We start from the raw sequence: 771 nt of genomic DNA on the forward strand, positions 1-771 counted from the left end.
AATCGAGCCCTGGGAGGAGGGTGGGGGGGAGAAACTCCTCCCCTATGCATACACAAATTACAGAGGCAGGGGCTGCACCCAGAAGACTCCACATGCCAGGACTTCTGTGTCTCTTCAGCTGTGGCGATTCTACCCACTTTTTATCTTGTCTTCTCTTTGTGAGCTGTTCAATAAGGAATTTTGGTGAAAGAGTCCCTCAGTTTAATGCTTATGATTGAACCATGCCATGGGGATTGTTGGACTTGTTCTTATGGCCCCATATGCACCAATAATGCCACGTGGCATTGTTCCTTGTTTGCATAGGCACATTAAAATGGAAAAATACTATACATACAAATAAGTTCTTATCTAATAGAGATTGGAACACACAAATCTTATAGTGCAATGGGACCTTACACCCTGAACATTGATATAATGACCTGCACAAGCCTCAGAAGAATGAGCATCCTCCATTCACCCCTGAACCAGGGAAGCTATCTACAAAACATCCAAAGGTTTTTATAACAACACCTGGAGGCAATCCTCTACCAGGGAAGACCCTACCACTGCTCTGACATTGACCTGCTCAAAAGAGACTTCCCTTAACACTAAGAAGACTTGACAACAACCATGACCTGCTTACAGGACAGGGCTCTCTGCATTGCCTTTAATTGTGAGGTGAAATGAGAGGACGCTCTGCATAATCCTGACTGCAATGTAGGATATGCAGATTCCAGGATCTTTAATACAGAAATATGATACCAACAACAGAGACTGTGTGAAAAATAAAAG

This window comes from Suncus etruscus, chromosome 2, assembly GCF_024139225.1.
Source record: "Suncus etruscus isolate mSunEtr1 chromosome 2, mSunEtr1.pri.cur, whole genome shotgun sequence".
NCBI classification, from domain to species: domain Eukaryota; kingdom Metazoa; phylum Chordata; class Mammalia; order Eulipotyphla; family Soricidae; genus Suncus; species Suncus etruscus.